The 22413-nt window shown below is 38.2% G+C and overlaps 1 pseudogene; it reads left to right on the top strand.

The window, feature by feature from the left end:
* Positions 1-16721: 16721 nt before the first annotated feature.
* LOC145821374 (putative disease resistance RPP13-like protein 1 pseudogene) lies at positions 16722-18485 on the top strand (annotated as a pseudogene).
* Positions 18486-22413: the final 3928 nt, after the last annotated feature.

Below are 22413 nucleotides of genomic sequence, written 5' to 3' on the forward strand. Positions count from 1 at the left end.
AAAATTACAAGGCGGAGAGCAATAAGAAATCTGGGCCGGTTAACAATCAAAGGCCAACAGGCAGAATATTTACGCTGCAAGGAGAAGAAAATGAACATCTCACTAAGCAGTATCTTGAGGAAGAGCAGTGCACCACATATGAACGCAAGGAACCGCAGTATGAGCCGTGGCTAACTTAGGAAAAATGTAACTAGGGTATTAGTTATAACTCTTTTGGCTGACCTTTTGTAAAATATATATAGACGTTGTAAATTTCCTTTTGTGAATATAGTTTTAGAACTCTTGAGTACATGCTTTATTCATCGTATTCTTTTGTCTTTACTATGTGGATGCAAACCTTTAAGAATTGTTTATGCGTTTGATTTTCAATCTCCAAGGCTTGAATAGGTCCAAATATAAAACCATCTTGGACACAGATTGACTGTTTGTACACCAATCGTGATTGATGGCAACTAGAAGAATGAGATGAGTTACACATTCATTGGGACGCTTTTATTGTTTAAGGGGGATAGACCAACTTCCCTGATTATCACAAATCAACGAACGTAATGACACTAAAAATCGAGAGAACGATCATCAGGATACATTCATAGTGAGTACGTGGACTACCACATCAGAAATTGGCAATAGGGGTTTTCACAATGAAGCAACAACATCATTACCTATACAACGGATAGTTTAAAATTTTTGCGATTAAAATACGTTGTCAAAATCTACTTGGAAGCACAATGATGCAATGCGGGTAAATTAACCACAACTTTTCAACTACTTAAAATTTCGAGGACGAAATTTGTTTTAGGGGGATAAGTTGTAGAGACCCTAATTTTTGTAATTACCATTAAATCCCTAACCTTGAGTTTATTTCAATAAAGCCCTTGAATTTTCGTTTAATTGCATTTTAAACCCTAGAATTGGGAAGCATCGCGGATTAATTCGAGTAAACCCTAATCGATCCCGTAGATTAATAATCACCTTTAAAACCATATTATTAGTTATTAGACCCTATCATTATATATTCATCACTCTAAAATTTTAATTCCCGGAAATGTCATTTTTGCTCGGTTTCTCGCATTTGTTTGCGCTTTAATTTAACGGGACCCGAATTTATTATTTTAACTATTTTCTAATGTTAGTATATTAATAACATATATCAAGGTTTCATATATTTAGACTTGGTCGCTATAAACTTTTATTTTATTTCATTCCAACCCTTAATTGTAATATTTTATTAATTAATGTATTTGTGGCTATTATATTATGTTTATAAATAAAAATATCTTATATATATATATATATGTCTTGGAGCCCAAGTTGTTGACCATGTGATGGATGAAAAGGGCCATAATGGCAACTTTGACAATTTGCACTTATAAAACTTGGTCCCTAAGAAGCCTTCCCAATCTTTTCTCTATATATATATATGCACACTTCTCCCCCTTCATTATATATACATTTTCAGCCATTCACTAGAGGAGTGAGAGAGAGTGATCTTGGGAAGAAAAAAAGAGAGGGAGAGAGTGAGAGAGAAGAGGAGAAGAAAAGGAAGAATTGTGTTAGTCTTGTACAACACAGGTAAACATACAACATCTCTTCTCTCAAGTTCTCTTACCACTTGTTTTCCCCCTCCTAATACATGCTATTTGTATATATTTGTTGTAGTCTAGGCCTACACTCTTGTATAAAGGTGTATTAATCAAGAAATGGTGTGCTTCTCTTTCTTTCTTAATTTTCCAGCAGCAAATCTTTTCCCTCTCTTGAATTTATTTTCCTATCAAAACTCCATAAATTCAAAATCTGTTTTTATGGTACAATATTTGGTATGTCTAGAGTATGTGGTAATTTTTGTAGGTCCTAAGGATGCGTTTTTATAACCTAAACAATTTTTCTAAGTTTGTTACTCACAGAACCAGAAAAATAGTCAACTTTATCTATTTTTAGAAAATTTCAGAAAAATCATCTTGAGCCCAATTTTATGTCAAAATCTTAATCTTGGTGTTATATTTTAATTAAAATTTGTTTGAACTCAAGAGAGTGAGGGGTTTGAGAGAAAAACCGATTTGCGTAACGATCAATGAATCTGGACAGATCTTGGTAATTCTGAATTATCTTAAAAATTAAAATACCTATCCTACTTTCGTAAATTGAGTTTGAAACTAGACTTATTTATCTACAAACTCACATGAGGCCAGATCATTAGGGCCAATAAAACTATTTTTTGCATAGTTATTTTCGAACTGGTTCAAATCTAGAAATCTGGAAATTTCTGTTAATATGCTCTTATTTGGTTTGCAACTCTTATATTCTATGTTTCTTGAATGTTTTAGTCTCGATACGTAATCTATGATAAATTGTAAATTTTCTTTACCATGAATAAATTACTTGTTGTTTAGTTTGGATTCGTAATTATATTGACCATGCTTTGCTATAACTGAGAACATAATGCACTTAATAAAGGGGAAATCAAATGGGATGGTAATGGGTTGCAATCGTAATGAACGATGGATTCAAGAGTATGATATAATGGAATGTATTCCATTTTTGTGAAGTCTTGCGCAAGTGTGTTTCCGAACCCTAACATGGCACGGGAGGTATTCTGGTTGCTTAACGGAAATGGGAGGCATAAGGGTGGCAATGAGGGTCTCACACAAGGAGAGTATCCCTGGAAGCCCGTTTCCTTGGGGCTGACCGTGATGTCGCCACTTGGGTATGTAACCTAGGTGCGTGAGCATCATTGGTAATTATGCGTTAAGTGACGCACTGGTGGTCATGCGGTAAGCGACGCATTGGTATTGTATTAACCAAGGGGGAGTCAGAATTGCCCATGGCCAGTGTTAGTGGTTGGGTAAGAACGGCATTCCACGGGGAGTTGCCTAGAACTAACTAAAATTGACTATTATTCATGAGAACTGAAATTTAATTATAAGCTCTGCTTAATTATTGCTTTCATTGTATGTTATGATCATGCCGTTATGTTCTTGTGTATTTGGAATGGGAAAAGGGTTAGGGTGTGTGTGTTTACTGGGCATTCCAAGCTCATGGCGTTTTATGCCAGGTGAAGGCGAGTTTTACACCAAGAACAGAATCCCTAAAAGCTTTGTGAAACCGTGGCTGCCTTAGAAATTAGATTGTATATTTCCTGTATTTTGGATAATCTTTTTGTATCAAGGAACCGATATGTATTTAAAGACTTGAAGAATTTTATCTGTAACTATTATTAATATTTTATTTTAGTGTAATTATTTGCATTTTGTGCTTAAAAATGATGTGTACCCTCTAGTTAAACCCCGGTGCATCGTTGTGCAATTCGGCCTCTTTGGCTATCATGCATCGAAATGCGTGATTGATGGCTCGAGAGTCGAACACTACACTCCTTTGAGTCTCAAACATGATAAGGGGTGTAGTTGCACAACATTTTCTTGCAAATGTATTGCCATGCCCTTGTTTGTGCTCTGCTGCAACAAAAGGATCAGTTTGCAAGAAGAGATGGCCGATCGGCTATCTGCAGTGTCAATCGGCCAACAATATTTCGCCGATAGCATAAAAAGTGGTCGATGACCCTTTTCTCTTGGCCGATGGTCATATCTTTTTGCCGATGGCCTCTCAACATGTCCAGGAGGTGGTTCTGAAGCATCACAGAGATTTGTACAGTTTCCAGAAGTGCAAAATAGTGCAAACAGAGGCAACATGAGGCATGGCAACGGATTTCCGAGCGAAGCCGACGAAGCATGCATACATCCCTCGTCATGAGGCCATTTCAGTGCTTTTGATAACTTAGAATAGTTATTTGCTTCAATTTGTTTTGTACTAATTAATTAGCTAGGGTAGTTGATTAATTAATTGGTTTGTATTATTTATTCAGACCCTCCGTCGAGAGGGCGAATTTTGTAATAAGTGTGCATGAGTGTGTGAATGTCTTCCAATCCCACGTCTTTCTTCCTTTTACTTACCCGCTTACAATGGTTAGTTTTAGGGCATATTTCAATTAGCATCCTTATGCTCGCATGTTTGCATCCATTCATCTGTATTACATGCACCGCGCTTAGCGCATCATACTAACTGCATTGTATTTCAATTCCTACTTGAATATATGATTATCAAGTTGCATTTTACATCCCATCTCTAGATAGCCGAGCCTATTTTAGTTGCATTTTGCAAGTGTTGCATTAGCCATCTTAACATAAACTAGGATCATGCGTGATTTCTAACTAGTTGTTGTTTTGGCTCGGAGTACTAGGTAAACTTTTACACTTTAGCATACTTGCATGCGTGTGAGTGTTGCCATGACAGCATGCTTGCCATGAGACTAACTACTTAAATGTTTAACTGCTTGAATGCTTGTGGATGAAGGTTGGATTACTTGAATTGAAACAATTCATTGAAATGCGAGTTTTAAGCCCACTTGAGAGTGGCAAAATCATGTTTTCTAAGCCCACTCGAGGGTGGCAAATCCACGTCTTAGCCTATTTGCGAGTAGCACCTTCAAACCATTTTCAAACAAACAAACATGAGATGTTTTGATCCAATTTAGGCGATCTAGTATATACTTGTGTGTTGTGCGCATCACATAGTAATTCTAGGCTAATAACCAGAATAAAAACACGTGTGTGTTCAAAAACAAGATATCATGCTTAGTACAGGCCGATCTTTGATCGGACGAGCGGGGGTGCTCATTGCATGACCTTCCCCTCTCGTACCCAAGTTCCCGAGCCGAGGCAACTTTGGTGATGATAGACACGTGGCCTTCGGCATGAGTCAGGGTTTCCTAAATTTTCCAAAATAAAATATTTAGGTGGCGACTCTGTATCTGGCAAAGCAGTCCATGTTTGGCACTTCTTTACAAAAATCAGTTTTCCAAAACGATTTGCCGGATTTAGACTCTTTGGTGATTTATCAATCTTGCATTGTACTTTGCGAGATTAGATTCAGAACCGTGACATTAAGTCCGAACTGTAGCAGCCTAATGAACGAGCCGAATTTTACGCCATCTTTAGTGCGGAGCCCGGGACATTCTGGCACGTCTACAAAGGGCAAATCACTGTGAGTAATATCTTATTAAAGATATGTTCAAGTACGTTATTTTCCAAACGCTACTTCTATATGAGCCTTATGGATTTGTACTTTGAATTGTGGATAAATCAGTCTTTTGCATAAGACTAATTGAATACGATTATGATCATGATCACGGATATGTGACACACATAAATACGAATACAAAAATGAATTGGGCCAAAGGCCGTTTGATATGTATGATTGGGCCAAAGGCCGTTTGACATGAATGAATAGGCCAAAGGCTGTTTGACACGAACAAATTGGGCCCGAGGTCATTTGACAAGGACGAATTGGGCCTGACGCCATCTGATATGTTGGGCTCGAGGCCATTTGGTGTATTAAATAAAATCATGAACGAGCCTAAGGCCGTTTGGTATAATTGCTACAAATTTCAGTCATGTATTCTTTTATTTTGATATTATTCAATGGGTTATCGCTCACTCTCATTTATGTGTGTGTAGGTGAGCAAGGAGATGTCCAAACCCAACCCCAGTGAAAGACATGAGAAGAGTCAAGTTTTTGTGGAGTCAACCCGAATGTCTCACGTATGAGACACTGTTTTGTTTCTTTTGATTTACTCTTTTCTTATCTTGGTGAACATGTCGCATCGCCTTGTATATAAGCTTTTGATTTGGCTGACTATGATTTGAACAATCCTGTATGTGTAAAATTCTAAGTTACGTTCCCTGGTGTGGGTTATTAACAAGTATATGTGAAATATTATGATGTGCCATGTAAGCACAGCTCTATAGACAAAATTTTTAAGTTTGCTTCCATCTTGGCACCTTGACTCTGTTGAAATATGTTTGATTGGGTTTGAGGCCATAGGTAATCTCTTGATTACTGGCCAGTTATGACCTCAATCCATAGGGGCGAGTTCGGGTCATGGCACTTTGATTGTATGATGGCTCAAAAGAAGAAGGTTGAGAGAACCTATAACAAGAAAGTTAAGTTGAAAATTTTTGGAATAGGTGATTTGGTGTGGAAAACCATCTTGCCGTTAGGTACAAAAGACCTTGAGTTTGGCAAGTGGTCACCAAATTGAGAAGGCCCTTTTAGGGTTCATAAAGTCTTTAAAGGAGGTGCATATCAGTTGGAGTCCTTGGAAGGGCAACCACATGGGAGAAATATAAATGGGATATCTTAAGAGGTACCATTCAACTATGTAGGAAACTTTCAAAGGGAGTTGATAGGTGCATACAAGACAAAACAATTCACTCAAAGAAAGAAAATTTGCATAAGAATAAAATGTTTAGTACAGTAAGCCATGGAAAATAAAGCATTGATATTCATTAAAGAAAAGGTCTGTACAAGCGATGTACTGATTACAAAAGAAAGTAAGATATTCTATGCAAGACAAAAAGAGCAAAAGCAAAGGGAAAAGATTTTTCAAAGTCATGGGGAATAGAATCTAATTAGGCATTTGCCAACATGGTTTGGGCTTGATCAAGTTTTTCTTTGATGGTTTGGATTGTTGAGAGCCCATTCTTGAGTTATGCCAGCTTGGTCCTTGCTTCCTGGCCAAGTTTGTCTTTTTGCTGTTGTAAGAGAAGTCTTTGTTGTTTGATATTGGCTAGTTTTGCCACGAGTCTTGATTCTTCAAGTGTTAGTGCTTCATCTTGAGCAGAGTTGGTTGAAGAAGCCTGATGAGTAAGTTTGAGGGTAGAGGATATGGATTGAGCCTCGGCTAAGAAGTCTTTTTTGGCTTAAATGTCTTTGGAGCAAGTTTGAACCATTTCTAAGATGGTTGACCATCCTGAAGTGATCTTGGCTAACTGTTTTAATTAGATAGGGTTAAAATGATTTGAGGAAAGCTTAAGGACAGTGGTAAGGCAGGCCAAGGTCTCATTAGGTTGTTTGAGGGTTATCTCTTCAAATGAGGTGTTTACATAGTCAATGAAGGTAGCAAGGGTCTGTTGGACTTCAACTGGGAATTGGTGAAGCCTCTGAGGAAGGGGTGAAATATGATCCAGGGATTACTGAAGAGTGGTGATTTCTTCCTATATGTCTTGTGTAGTAAAGATGGCCTGCCAATAGTGGCCAATTGAGAGGTTAAGTTTTAGTGAGTAGCAGGAAGTGAAGGAAGGAAGATTAGAAATGTTACCTGCTCATCAATAGATAAGATGGTTGCTGGAGGCTGGATCTGATCAGTAGTGGTTGTGGAAATAGAGGTTGGTCTAAGGATTGCTGGGGTGATAGACTCAGGTGCAGGTGATACAGTGTTAGCGTTTGCACCCTCAAGATTTACTTCTTGTTCATTGGTTGAGGGGGTGGTTCAGTGACTGTGCCTGTCCTTGTAATGTTAAAAAGAATCATTTGAGGTTAGCTGAAATAAGAGAGAATGATCACACCCAGTTACATTAAGAGTTGCACTTACTATGAGCGACTTGAAGCTCTGGTGGAGAAGACTTAGTGATTTAATTCCTTGAAGAAGATTGTTGACTAGGGGGAGTCGATTGGCTATTGGTAGAGTTATCAAGATCTATTCTTTCTGGTTATCTAGTGGAGGTTTGAGAATTGGTAGAGGCAGAGAGTGATGGTTGAGGAGTAAAAACTGAGGGAAAGTTGAAAGGTTCAATTTCCCCTGAATAAAAAACCTTCATTGGGAAGGCTCCAAGTGTAACATCTTTAAGAGCAATTGGGGGAGGTTCAGACTGAGAAGGTGTTAAAGATGATTATGGGGTAGGTTATTGTGGAGTTGGTTGTGGAGTTTGTTCTGGAGTTGGTTGTTTGGGTTCATGGACAAGTGGAGGAAGTGAAGATTAGTTGGTGTTTTGTGGAGAGGCGGAAGGAGTATCCTCATCATCAGCAGTGGAGATAAATACTCTTCTTCTTTTTCTCTGCAAACAGGAAAATGTCAGTTAAACACAAGTGAGAGGAAGTGAAATATAATAAGGAAATGGTGAAGAAGTATACCTGATGCAGTTGTGCTGGGGGGTTTGAGAGTGTTTGGCCAATTACTTGGTTAAGTGGGATATCCCGTTCATTGGGATTTGCCTTAGAGACAAGGGTGGCTGAAGGCTCTTGCCTTTTCTTGGCCCTTATTTCTCTCTCGATAGGGGGAGGTGTGGTGATCCTCCTTTGAACCCTTTATGCTTGTGTTTGGAGAGTTGAGAGGGAGTCCCCCATTAGCTTAAGGATTGGAGGTGTGACCCTGGTTTTGATGGTAAGATCCATTGGAGCCTTGCCCTTGTGTTGATCTTTGATTAAGGGCTCAGCAACATGCTCTATGTTGGCTGCAATAGTCAAAAGAGTTAGTGGTTTTTGGAAAAGAATGGGCAGTATGGTGAAAGTATGTAAGACTGAGAAAGGGTAAATGTTACCTGTGGCCTTAAGCTTGGAAGGTGGTGATGTAGGTCATTGGTTGTCAATTAAGGTGTCCTGGAGACAGGCCTCAAGATGCTTGAAAAAAATGATGGCAGCAGTAAGGTTCCACCAATGCTCAAAGGTTGCTGAACAATCAAATGTGGGTTGGAAAGAGAAAGGACTGAAGTCTTTGAAGAGTTTGGTGTTTTCTTTCATAATGGACTTAGCTTGATCAGGATCCTTAAAGCTAATTCTGGACCCAATTTCCTCATGGATGGTTGGGTGAAAATAAGGGTATGGTATGCTTTAAGTGAGGCCAAATTGCCTGGACCATTAGTTGGGGCAGTAGGTTTCAAAGCTACAGCTGGACATCTTGTTGGGGGATATAGAACAACCAACTAAGATGTGTCTGCAAGTTAGAATGTGCCTCCGAGTTTCAGTTGTGCCTGAACTTGGTCATTGGTTAGGTCAGAGGGGTCAGAGAAAAGAAATTGCAATCTGGAGGATGCAAATTGGAAATTTTGAAAAGGTCTATAGGGGAAGAAAGTCTGTCGAATGGGAGATTATAAAACATGGTGAGGTGGTTTGAAAAGGTGAGGGTAGGCTTGCTGACAAAAATGAGAAGTTGTTCAGCATAGGAATGGTGGATTGGTCTCATGGTGTTGGGTTGGGGTGGTTGTGCCTTAGGGAAATAGACATACAACCAGGTTTGAAAAATCCAAAATGGTCCACCACAATTGGCAGAGATTTTCTTTTCAAAAAGGGAGAATAAACCCTTATAAAGGATAACAAGAAGGTAAGGGGCAAAGGCCATAGCTTGGCCATCTTGGATGCATAAGGCAAGGGGAATGTATTCCTTTGTGATTTTATATCTAGGCACACAAAAGAGAAACTGGCAAAGCCAGACTAGATAAAAAGCAGTTCCTTCTTGGTCCTCAACAGGGTTACCAAGTTTGCCTTTGTACTTCTTGGTGAATTCTGTGTAGCTCATGTTAGTGTTTAAGGTAAAGGTTACTTTTGGGGGTTCAAGTAGGGCATGAATTTGGTTGCCCAAGATAAGGAGTCCAATCAGATGAGCTATATCAAGGATAGTGGGGGCAATCATGCCAAATTTCAGAAGTAGAGAGTTGCAAGACTGGGACCAGAAGCATGCGGCAACAGCAATCACCCACTTGTCCATGTCATATTTCATGGTCAACAGTCTAAATACCTCATTGATGCCTTGGTGTTTCCATACTTCAAAGTCATGGGCTTCAATTCTTTCAACCCAGCTTTTCCATGAATAGTCTGGTTGTTTGCAGGATCTGAGAGGGTTTTTGCTATTGTTCTAGTTGGTCCAGTTGAGTTTGAATGGGTTGAGAAGAAGGTTTTCCCCATTGGCAAAAGGGTAATATAGAGACAATTCGTTTGGAAAATGGGATAAGAATGTAGGGCCTAAGATGGCCCTGGCGACAGAATTGGCGCTAGGCAGTAAGGTAATGTCTAGTTTTAAGAGAGTGATTAGTGTCTTGATGGAGTTTGGAAATCAAATGAGGTCTTCATTGTTTTCTTCTTTTTGGACTGGCTTCGATTTTTTGGGTGCCATAGCTTAGGGTTTTGCAGTGCTTGGGTTTCGAATGGAAGTGTTTGAGAAGAAGAAGTACAATCTAGGGAGTTCGAATTAGAGGTAAATGAAGTTGAAGTGATTTGAAGTTGAAATGGTGGGTCTTTTATAGTTTGTGATGGGCCTAGCATTTTAAAAATAATAAGATAGTCTTATTTTGGGTTGTGGTCTTTTTGTTTTTGGGCTTAAAGCAAGCATTTCGTTTTCTTTCTTATTTCTTGGGCCCAAGGAGATAAGTTTTTGTTTTGGGCCTAAATTGGGCCCAAGTGGCAACTTTGTTCAAGTTAAAAACATTTGATATTCATTTAACTTGAACAAGGGGGCATTGTTTGCACCAATTTTTGCCAAGCCCTATCGACAGGTTGTCCAATCAATGGAGGACACGTGGACAAGTCTAGAGTGGATGTTTAGCATCAAAAAACAAAGGTCAGCAGTTGGAAGTGGATTTTTGCATGTGGGGCTAGCTTGGAAGGTGGAGCAGTTACTGGCAATGTGGTCATGGACTTAGTGGGCTGCCTTCAAGAGGAAACATGAGCAAAATGGGAGTTTTCTTCTGTCGAATGAGGGATAAAAGAACTCAGGGCACGTATTAACTTAAAAGGAATGAAGTTCAACAGGTGGAAGTGAAGGCGTGATATGGTTTGAAGATTAGAAAGTGAGAGTGCAGTTGTGACAGTTACACAGTAGCAGTTGTAGATTGAGGAGATCATGGGGTCGTGGGAAAGAAAAACTATAAGGGGCTAGAAGTTTGCAGAAGGAGGGGAGATGAACAACAAAACATCAACTTAGCTTTTAGACTTAGAAGTAGTTCAGATTGTAACTTAAGAGTAGTTTCTTTCACTGTAATTTGTACTTGTTGAATGAACATGGGTGATTTCAATTTGAAGTAGCTTTTTGTTTGTTTAATCTACCTTGTTATCATCAGTTGATATAAAACAACTTGTTTTCCTCTTGTTTACTTTGTTACCATCAGTTGATCCAAAGAAGACATCATTCTCTTGAGGCATTAGAACCAAAACCACAATTGCTTGATTTTTCTTATTTAAGTTGTTCAGTTTGAATTATTGTTTGGTTGCTGTCGATCTAGACCCAACATAATTTTCACTAACAGTACCATAAATATTTTTCTGTTGATCATGACTTATTAATTGTGGCCAAATCTAATCTTATTGATTGTGGCTTATCGATTGTGGCCAAACATAATTTTATTGATTGTGACCTGTCAATTATGACCAAATCTAATTTCATTGATTGTAGTTGTTTGGTCTATCAATTTAGACCATAAATCATCTTTAAAGACCTACTATAACCACATTATTGTTATTATTATTATTATTATTATTTTTTATTTTTTTTATTTTTTTTGTTATGGTTTATAGGTGATGAAATAGGCATAAAAAATGGGGGCAAGTTATCAACATGTGGCAGTTTGTAGCACTTTGTAAGGAATGTGGCTTGATTTTGCTTCATGAAGTGGCCAATCTGCCTCCAGTAGTTATACATCGAATAGGAAACTGTCAATTGTTACTCTACAAATAGACTGAAGACAGATTGGAGAAGGGATCAACAAATTATCAAACTTATCATAGTTTTTTTTTTCTTTATCTTTAGGAGTAGTCTACCTTAATTCTTAGGAGTAGATTATCTTAACTTAGGAGTAGTTTTCTCTGTAATTTGTGACTTATAATTCTTGTAAACTTGGATCATTTCATCTAGAGTTGTCTTTGTTTATTTGGATACTTCACTCTTTCGATTGTTAATTGTTCCAAAGAAGTCCTTGTACTTTCAAGGCATTTAGAACCTTTACACAGTTGTCTGATTTTCTGTTTGGTTGTTTGGTTAAAATTGTTGTTTAGTCTCTGTTGATCAAGACTTAGCATAATTTCTTACTAACAATTTTTGGCACACTCGATGAAACATCTTCCTAATTTGAAATGATGACAAGAATTTGAAGGCAAGATGAAGTATAAGAAGACCTTAAAAGACAACCAATAAGTCAAATAATGGCTAATCAAGACCAGATAAGTGGCCAAGGGATGACTAGTCGAGGCCAAACAAATGGCCTTACACTAGTTAGAAATTTGCTTTTACAGATTAACCATGCATTAACATGTATGACAGTTCAAGAGAAGCAAGAGTTGATTGCTGAAATGAGAAATATACTTGGCCTTCGTTTGACACAAGTTAAAATGGGACTTTTTGCCTAAAATAGTCATAAAAAGACAAAATAGACTTTTTAACCCAATAAGACAAAATGTCACATCCAAACCATAATTATTTTATTTTTTCTCTCACAAAAGTTAAAAAGTCTATCCCAAACAAGTCTTTTTAGCCCTACGCTAAAATAATTAAAAAACTAAAAAGTCAAAAAACCAACCCATATTCCAAACGAGCCCATAATGGTCTGACATCAAAATAAGGCCAGATTAATCCAATTAGGATTAAGGGTCATTGCTGTGCTAAAAGCACAGCAGTGACTGTGGTACCTCCATTTGAGGTGTATTATGGTCTTATTTTTATAATCTAAACCGTTCATTTTGTAGGGTTTGTTGATTACTTCATGCCTACCAAAAATCATATTAATCGGATATCAATAACTATATGATCGAATTGCATATTGTTTATGCTATTTCCCAAAAGAAAAACTTATTATTTATTTTTTTGGTTATCGATCATATAGTTGTTAATATCCGATTAATATAATTTTTGGTAGACATGAAGTACTCAACAAACCCTACAAAATGAACGGTTTGGATTATAAAAATAAGGTTATAATACACCTCAAATGGAGGCACCACAGTCACTGTTGTGTTTTTAACACAACAGTGACCCTTAATCCTGGATCGTAAGGATTGCAAATTGGAGAGGTCAATATGAATAGACCCCCAACAAGGTACAAGAGCCACCAACGGTAATATTTCCATATGCAAGTGAATATGTGTCTTTTTATGAGAATTTACTGGTCAATAAAGAAGTTGATGAAGTATTTCAGAATCTCAATTTTTAGGGAAAAAACGAACGAGAATAAATTAATGCCAAGAATGGCACTTGGGGGGCAATTCAACCCATTAGTAATTGGAAAAAAAGACCAACTCTTTTTGTCAAAATTTTTTTGAAAACTCATCATAAAATAATGATGAAAACTTAATTGGAAGGCATGGTTTAAAGTCAAAAATGACTGAAAATGATGAACAATCATATGTTCACGATAAATTTAATATTATTGACATTGTTCAAAATATTAAATTTTTTAGAACTTTTGAGCCATGCAAAATGATGAGTTATGACATTCAACACCCATTTGGATTTGTGGATCACACCAAAACTTAATTTTGGTGAATTGGCAAACGATCCAACATTGTTTGGATAATATAAGGCCAAAGAATATTGTTGTTGTTGGTAAAAAGTGGTTTATACATGTCTCACAATATATATTTTATATATGTTTGTTTGGTAAAGAGGTCAAGGCCAAATCAATTTTATATACAAATCTTCAAGAATTCGAAATTTCTTATTTTTAAAGAGTTGGGGGCATTGTTTGCACCATAAATATTTTCCTATCAATTAAGGCCTATTGATTGTGGCCAAATCTAATCTTATCGATTGTGGCCAAATATAATTTCATTAATTGTGGCCTGTCAATTGTAACCTATCGATCATAGCCAAATATAATTTTATTGATTGTGGCTTATTGATTTTGGTCCATCAATTCAGACCATAAACTATTTTTAAAGACCTACAATGACCACATTATTAGGGGTCGTTTGGTAAACTCATTAGGCTAAAAAAAAATAGAAAAGGACAAAAAAAAGTCAAAAACTCACAAAAGGACAAAAATCACAAAAAGACAAAAAAAAAATTGTCATTCCAAAGCCAAAAAGTAAAAAAAAATCAAACAAGAATACCAAACAACTAAAAAAGTCTCAAGCTAAAAAAGTGAAAAAAGTCAAAAAGTCAACTAAAAAAGTCATTGTCAAACGAGCACTTATTATTATTATTTGTTTTGTTATGGTTTACAGGTGATGAAATAGGCTTAGAAAATGGGGGCAAGTTGTCAACGTGTGGCAATTTGTGGCACTTTGTAAGGAATACGTCTTGATTTTGTTTCATGAAGTGGCCTCCAGCAGTTATATTTCGAATAGGAAACTGTCAATTGTTACTCTACAAATAGCTCAAGACAAATTGGAGAAAAGATAAACAAATCATCAAATTTATCATAGTTTTTTTCTTTATCTTTAGGAGTAGATTATCTTAATTTAGGAGTAATTTTCTTTATAATTTGTGACTTGTAATTCTCGTAAAATTAGATTATTTCATTTGAAGTTGTCTTTGTTTATTTGGATACTTTATTCTTTCGATTGTTAATTGTTCCAAAGAAATCCTTTTATTTTCAAGACATTTAAAACCTTTACACAGTCGTTTGATTTTCTGTTTAGTTGTTTGGTTAAAATTGTTATGAAGTCTCTATCGATTAAGACTCGGCATAATTTTTTTACTAACAAGAATCAAAGGAACCTTTTTGAAATGTAACTCTAAGGATACCAACAATGATCATACGAAACCAACCACTCTTCCTTCGTTCCTTATCAAACTGTTTAGCATAATTTATCCAAAACATACACCAATGTATTGCAACTTAAATCGAATTTTCATGGAAGTGTGATTTTGGACCTGGCGTAACCAAACAAAAAAATTATGATTGGTTATCTCAGCAGGGTGAAATTGTAATGCAACTCTAAACCTTATGAGAGGAATGTAGTTTTCAGAATTTCAAGAGTATTAATGTTATCTAGACAAACCTCAGCGGTGTTAGTGTAATTTATCCAAATATTTAATATAAAATAATTAGACAAAATTATTGTAAAAGTTCTTCAAACTAGTTGATTTGGGGAGGCAACATTTATAATTTGGGAAATTCTAATATATACACCCTTGAAAGGGGTGTATTATATACATTTCTAGTTATGTCATTTTTATTTCGTTAATTATGATTATTTTTTTTCTTTAGTTATAACATTTTTTTTTTGTTATAACTAATGAGATCTTTAGTTATATATGCCTTATGTTGTATTTAGTTATGACAATTTTTTTATAATTATAACTAAAAAAATATAAAATTATACTATTTTATTCTTGAGTTGTAAAGGGTGCGTAGAGTTTTTGCTTTACTATTTACAAACAATTGATTAAAAATAGGACAGAATTCCTCCTCAGTTACTGGGTAAGAGTGTTGGGCAGTGGGCCTTGATTTGGGCCCATGTCGATAATCCAAATCGTTCAATGTATAAAATCCGTCGAGTATATTATTTCTACAAAAAATCATATTAATTAGATATCGATAACTATTTGATTAGATCACATTTTCAAAATAATTTTTAAATTTAATTTTCGAAGTAAATTGTGACAGAAATGTAATTGGATCAAATGCTTATCAATATCAATCAATGTGAAATTTTTGCAAGAATAATGTACTCAACAAATTTTACACATTAAACAATTTAAATTATCAACATGGACCAAATCAAGTCCCACTAATGCCCAATACTCTTCTCCAGTGAGGAGCCATGTCGTTAAAAATAATAGAAAGAAAGAAACTAACGGAGTTTCGCCTGTGTCCCCGCCAGTGCATATAATACTGTTACAAAATTTGAAATAAACGTTGTCTCCACCGCCCATGACTTCATGAAAACTACTTTATATATATTATATGTAGACTTCTCTCTCCATTGACTGCTCTTCCATTTCTTATGTGGAAACAATCATCGATTTGGTTACGAGCTCAAATCAAATTGAATTGAATTTTCACAAATTCATGAATCAATGGCTATCGGAGAGCTCTTAATCGCCGCAACAATCAAGTTTCTATTTGAGAAGTTGGCCACTTTAGCATCCGGCGAGCTGTCGAACTTTGCACACGGCTTCGGCGGAGAGCGGCAAATTCGTACTCTGTTGACGAAATGGAGCACAACTTTGGAAGAAATTGAGGCAGTTCTCGTTGATGCTGATGAGAAGCAAGTCACCGGAAAGAGGTATTAAGATTTGGCATGAAGATCTTCAGGACTTGGCTTATGACGTCGATGACATACTCGACGAGTTCTCCACCGAAGCTTTGCGACCTAAGCCGATGATCACCACCAAGGTACGTGCACTATTTCCAACCAATATTGTCAAATTAGATGAGATCACTACCCGATTCCAAGATCTTTTGGAACGTAGAACTGTGCTTGGTTTGCAAAAGGTGGGTAGCAGTAGTAATGCAGGGACATCTGCTAAAGCTTGGCAAAGACCACCCACCACATGTTTGATGAATGAACGTAGTGTATATGGGAGGGATGAGGATAAAAAGAAGATAGTTGAGTTGCTCTTACTAGGTGTTGAGGAGTCGAGCAATTGCATTATTGGGGTAGTTCCTATTGTGGGTATGGGTGTGGTTGGCAAGACCACCCTTGCTCAGATGGTATACAATGATGACATGGTCGGGAAGCACTTTGAAATAAAAGCATAGGTTTGTGTGTGTCTCTGAAGATTTCGATATTATGCGAGTGACAAAAGCAATTTTGGAGTCCGTCACTTCCCAGCCTTGCAATTTTGATGCCTTGGATCAAGTCCAAGTCCAACTAAAGCAGATTTTGGATGGGAAAAAGTTCTTGATTGTTTTAGATGATTTTTGGAACAAAAAACACAGTGATTGGAGCAGTTTGAAGAGTCCTTTCAACAATGGAGCCCGAGGAAGTAAAGTCATGGTAACAACACGTAAACGTTGATGCTAGGAACTGTGAAATATCATTACTTGAAGCAATTATCAATGGATGATTGTTGGTCGGTGTTTGCACAAACTGCATTTGAGAACACAATTATGGAGGCAAGCCCGAATTTGGTTTCAATTGGTAGGAAAATAGTTCAGAAATGTGGAGGCTTGCCTTTGGCTGCTAGGACACTTAGTGGCCTTTTACGTTGTAAACTAAGAGAGGATGAATGGGAACATGTATTGAATAGTAAAATGTGGGAGTCATCAGATCAGGAAAGTGACATTCTTCCGGTTTTGAGGTTAAGCTACCATCACCTCCCTTCACATTTGAAGAAGTGTTTTGCATACTGTTCAATACTGCCCAAAAATTTTAGGTTTAGTGAAAAGAAACTTGTTTTATTGTGGATGGCTGAAGGCTTCATTCAACAACCAATAGAAAAAGGAAAGAAGCAAATAGAAGATCTCGGGTGCGAGTACTTTCATGAATTGTTGTCCATGTCATTTTTTCAACCATCAACTAGTGGTGAAAGCTCAAAATTTGTGATGCATGACCTCATCAATGATCTCGCTCAGTTTGTCACAGGAAAATTTTGTTTTAGGCTGGAGGATATGTCGAAAGTTAATGAGCAGTACAAAAATCTTAGTAAGGCTCGCCGTTCATCTTACAAGCGTTACAAATATGACGACATCAAAAAGTTTGAGACCTTTTATGATGCCAAGCATTTACGTACCCTTGTACCATCTGGAGCATATTATGGAAAAGCTTATTTGACCAGCAATGTTCCCCATGATTTGTTGCCAAACCTTAGAAGTTTACGCGTGCTTAGTTTTGGTGGATATAAAATAGGTGAACTGCCAAGTTCCATCGGACATTTGAAGCATTTGAGGTATCTTGATCTTTCTCATGCCCTGCTGTGCTTATTACCCGAACCACTGTGTACTCTATACAATCTACAAACACTTGTATTAAGATATTGCATACATATGAAGAAGTTGCCTACAGCCACAGGAAACCTAATTAACTTGCGTCATCTCGACGTTACTGGTGCAAATTCCTTACAAGAAATGCCACCAAAAATAGGTCAGTTAACAAGTCTCCAAACATTATCAAACTTCATTATTAGCAAAGGAAATGGGTTTATGATAAGAGAGTTGGGGAACTTAATTCATCTTAGAGGGGCACTTTGCATATCTGGGTTAGATAATGTGGTGGATGTTGTGGATGCAAAGGCCGCCAAGTTGTATGAGAAACAGGGCTTAGATAAATTATTGATGGAATGGGGTGACATCAATTCAGATGATTCACGAAATGAAAAGGTTGAATTAGAAGTGCTTGACGAGCTACAACCGAACAAGAAGGTTAAAGCACTTTCCATCAGTGGTTACTATGGTCCAATATTTCCAACTTGGGTTGGAGATCCTCAGTTTTCTAATATGGTGAAGTTAGTGTTGAAAAATAGTGAAAAATGTACATGCTTACCACCTTTGGGGCAATTACCCTCGCTTGCAAAACTTCAGATTAGAGGAATGAAAAGAGTAGAGAACGTTGGCCTTGAGTTCTATTTGCGGGGTTGCTCAAACCCTTTTCCAGCTCTAGAGACTTTCTGCTTTTGGGATATGCCAGAATGGGAGGATTGGTCTCCTTTTGAAGTTGATGAGGAAGTTCAAGCATTTTCTCACCTCTCAGAGCTCTCCATTCAAAGATGTCCCAAGCTTTTGGGTAAATTGCCCAACAGTCTTCCTTGCTTAAGAAAGCTTGAGATTCAGAATTGCCCATAGTTGGTGGTTGAATGGCTTCCGAGCCCTACAATGCTCCACCAAAAGACGAATACCCTCCACTTCAGTTCAGTCTCCTCCTTATCTCTCAGTGATGTTTCAATTTTGGACTCTATTCCTAATCAAGAGGTAGGCGATGAAGTATTAGCAACTGCAGCGTGTAAACATTTGAGCTCAGTGACTGATATGAGAATAGAAAATATTCAGAAACTCACATGCCGGCCTGGATGGTTCTTTCATGGGTTTAGGGGACTCGAAGAATTGAGGATTCGTAATTGTGAAGAACTCACAACATTATGGCAGAATGAGGTTAGAGTACAGCACAAACTCCCTGCCCCTGCCTTGCGACATTTGGAGATTGAAAACTGCCCCCAACTTATTTCCTTGTTCGAAGAAGAAGAAAAAGATAGTCCACAGTTGCGGCAACAGCTGCAGGAGCAAGAGGGGTTGCCTTATTTAATGGGGCTTATGTATCTGGGAATTGATAATTGTGAAAAGCTGGAGAAGTTACCAGGGGGACTGCATGCCCTGAAATGTCTTCAGAAAATGAAGGTTCAAAATTGTCCATCGCTCACCTACTTATCGTCCAGAGGTGGGCTGTCGGCTGCACTTGAACAACTTGATATTGCTCATCTATCGAAGCTGGAGTCACTACTACCAGAGGAGGGGATGAAAATTAGTTGTCCATCTCTTAAATCGATTCGAATTAATGCTTGTAAGAACCTCAAATCCTTGCCCAATGCCATGCATAGCAGCAACAATAATGAATTCAAAAATCTCAACCTAGTGGACATAGGAGGTTGTGAAAACATGGAGTCCCTTCCGGAAGGTTCGCTCTGGTTGGCCACATCGAATCTGAGAGACTTGGTTATCTACAACTGCGAATAGCTCGAGGCCCTACCATACAACCTCAGTTCTCTTCAAGAGCTGAAAGTATGGAAATGCTCTGCAGGAATTGTCTCCAACTGTAGTTCTCTCATGAACCTCCGTTCACTTGTCATCGACACGATCATGATCGGTAAGCCCCCATCAGAGTGGGGTCTGCACAGATTACCCTCTCTTAGAAAACTCCGTCTTAATGGTTCAAAAGATTTTCGTTGGGAGTCCATTTCAGAAGATGGAATGTTATTGCCCACCTCTCTGACCTTCCTGTCCTTGCAGTATTTTCCAAATCTAGAGAAGCTATCTTTCAAGGACTTTCAAGACCTCACCTCTCTTGAAATACTTTGGGTGTGTTTGGTAACATTTACGTTTTCAGTTTATATTTACAAAAATTTTATAAACTAGTTTTTGTTTATTTTTTGTTTATTTTTAGAAAAATATAAACTACAAACGCGTTTGGTAATTAACAGAATGTTTAAAAAAATTTAAAAATATAAAAAAGAGTGAGAAATAGCAAGTGGTGGCAAGTGGCGGCGGAAGACGGTTGGGGAAAGTGGTGACGATGAGTGGTGGGTAACTGGTGGTGGTGGGTGGTAGCGGGTGGGTGATGGTGGTGGGTGGGTGGGTGACGGTGGTGGGTGGTAGCGAGTGAGTGGTGGTGGTGGTGGTGGCAGGTGGGTGGTGGTGGCAGGTAGGTGGTAGCGAGTGGGTGTGTAGACACCCCATTTTTGACCGTCCTCAAGACTTGGACATTACCGTTTGAACACTCGGTGATTATCCATGTTTGTGTTCGTTTGGAGTTCCCAGAGGCCTCGGCTCGCGCGCCTTGCCTCAGGATCTCCGAACTCAACCGTTTAGTGTCTAGTTTCACACCGAACACTTGTGTTTTGCCTTGGAAAGGCAGGGTAGGGCTTGTAGACCATCCCCACCCACCACCGGCAGTGGCTAGAGGCCACCGGCTGGTTTTTGCTGCCACCGGCCGGCACTATTTGTTGCCGGTCAGCACTATTTAGTGCCGGTCGGCACTAATTTTGGCCAAGATGGCATTTTTGGCCGGCCAACTACTGTGCATCTGCTTTTGCAGATATTTTAAGACAGCTGTCTTGCTTTTGCTCCCCTCCATACACGTGTATGGAGGGATCTCCCTCTTATAAAGCTTGTCTTGTAAGCTTTACAAGACAAGAAGTTCCATAAAGAGAGAGCCTTGTCCCTTCGCTTGAGAGGTTAGACACTTGAGATATTTTGAGAGCTTAGGCAGCCATTGTTAGGGTTTGAGTTCTAGGGTTAGGGTTAGATACACATCCTATCTCTCTTTCCCTCTCTTTTGTGCTCTAGGTGTTTTGTGTCTTACTATTGCACATAAACACCTAGTGTTTCACCTTTGTCTAGCTATTGAGGTTCTAAGGGACTGGTTTTAGTACTTTGGTGTTGGATTCAAGCCAAGGAAGGCCATTGGAGCATCATTGTTGAAGAAGGCTTCAAGGGTAAGAATCTCACCCCTTTATTCCCCATTTTTGCACCTTATTTCTACCTGTCTTAAATTCGTTTTTGTGCTTATTGTATAACACAAAAAAGTTCTGTTTTTAAGCCCTCTTTATTGTTTATTAAGAGTGTTTTTTGGTTTGGAGGTGTTTGACCCCTCTTAGGCCTTGAAAGGCCCCATTTTGTGCTATTTTGTGCTAGTTTCGGGACTTTGGTGTTTAGGCCTCTTCACCACTGAAATCTTGAGGGATTTCAGTGGTGGAGATGATGCCTTGAAGTCTCTAAAAGGGGAGGGCCACCCCCTCTCCTTGTTGTCCTTGAAAAGGGCATGTTTTGGTCTCTTGAGGGAGCACCATGTTAGAGGGTGTATTGACCATGACTTGGCTGCTTTTTTATGCTTAATATGTCATGTTATGCCTCTGTTTTTACTTGGTTTTGGTACTCCATGCATGCTTAGCATAGTTGCCATGTAATGCCTTGTGGTCCTTTAACATGCCTTAGGTTGTGTGCCTTTGTTTCTAGCATGTTTTAGGCTTATATTTGTGAAGGTTTTGTGCTCACTTTGCCATGTTTTAGCTCTGTCCATAGTCGTTTGGGTTGATCTTGGCATGCATAGTATAGCTCCTTTGCATTTGAGTTTGTATGCTTCAAGTATGTGAATGTGTAGAATGTGTTTCTTGCATCATTTTGGTGGTTTGGAACCACCCCACATGTTATTTCAGTCCTTTTAGCATGCCTAAATGTTTGCATTTTGTGGTCCTTTTGTTGCTCCAAGAGTTGATGCTCCATGCTTCATATTTGTGCCATGATGTATACCTCTAGGATTAGGTTGCTTAGATGCCATCTAAGTGATTCTTAAGGCTTGTTTTTGCATGATTTGGGACTGTTTTGACCCAATTTGGTCATTTGCTTCATGAGTCATATGATCGTGCTTTAGGTCCTTGGGCCTCGTTGTATGTATAGCTTGCATGAGTAGGTTAATTTGGCATCACTTCCTACATGTTTTCAAGGCTTGTAATGCATGCTAATTAGTCCATGTTCGTCCCTTTCAAGTGTGCTTGAGGGTTGTCTAATTGGTGCCTAAGTGTTGGGCCTTAACATGTGCATGTGTGTATATGTGTTGTGGTCTCTTCTTTTGGTCATTTTGGCCACTGTTTTGGGCCTTATTAGAGCCGCCCAAATCATGCTTTAGACCACCTTTTCATTGGCTAGCATTGCCTCATGTTTGCTTGCATGCTTGCATAAGTGTATCGTCATACCATGTTGCATCCTTAGCTTGCATGCCTAGGTTGCATTGCATTTTGGCATGCATGCCTTGTTCCTTGACTTAATGATAGGGATTGGGCCTTGTTTGGTTGATTGGTTTGCATTTCATTTGACATGAAAGTTGCACACTCGGTCACTTGGGCCACCATGCATGGAAATGCGTGATTGGTGGTCCAAGAACCGAGAAATATGTCCCTTTGAGTCATTATCATGATAAGGGACATGATTGGTGCATATATGCCTTGAATTGTGCTGCCATGCTTTGCCTTGCCCTCTGTTGCTGTCATTTGCAGTTTCTGCA

The sequence above is a fragment of the Camellia sinensis genome, chromosome 1, assembly GCF_055761805.1.
Source record: "Camellia sinensis isolate YWXY chromosome 1, ASM5576180v1, whole genome shotgun sequence".
Taxonomy (NCBI): Eukaryota; Viridiplantae; Streptophyta; class Magnoliopsida; order Ericales; family Theaceae; genus Camellia; species Camellia sinensis.